The sequence below is a fragment of the Meleagris gallopavo genome, chromosome 10 (genome assembly GCF_000146605.3).
Source record: "Meleagris gallopavo isolate NT-WF06-2002-E0010 breed Aviagen turkey brand Nicholas breeding stock chromosome 10, Turkey_5.1, whole genome shotgun sequence".
In the NCBI taxonomy this organism is placed as follows: Eukaryota; Metazoa; Chordata; class Aves; order Galliformes; family Phasianidae; genus Meleagris; species Meleagris gallopavo.
The window spans coordinates 2,411,678-2,411,989 of NC_015020.2; positions in this window are offsets into that span (position 1 = coordinate 2,411,678).

Genomic DNA, 312 nt, shown 5'->3' on the forward strand with positions numbered 1-312 from the left:
GGGTTCATCCCTTCCAGGGTTTGGGGTCAGGGCCGATACCTGGCATGCTGTGCACGCGTGTGCGTGTGCGTGCGTGTGTGCAAAGCCACGTGTGTGCACGTGTGCGGGGGTCCCGTGCACACGGTGCTTTGTGCGCCCTGTGTGTGCACCGTTGCACAGATGCGATCGCTGTGAGCGTGCCGAGCGTGTGCCCCGATCCTTCCCACACCTGGAACGGTGCACGGGTGCACGGACCCGTTGCACACGCACACACACGCACACACACGCACACACACGCACTCGCACACGTGGGATGGCCCCGCGCGTGTGCAG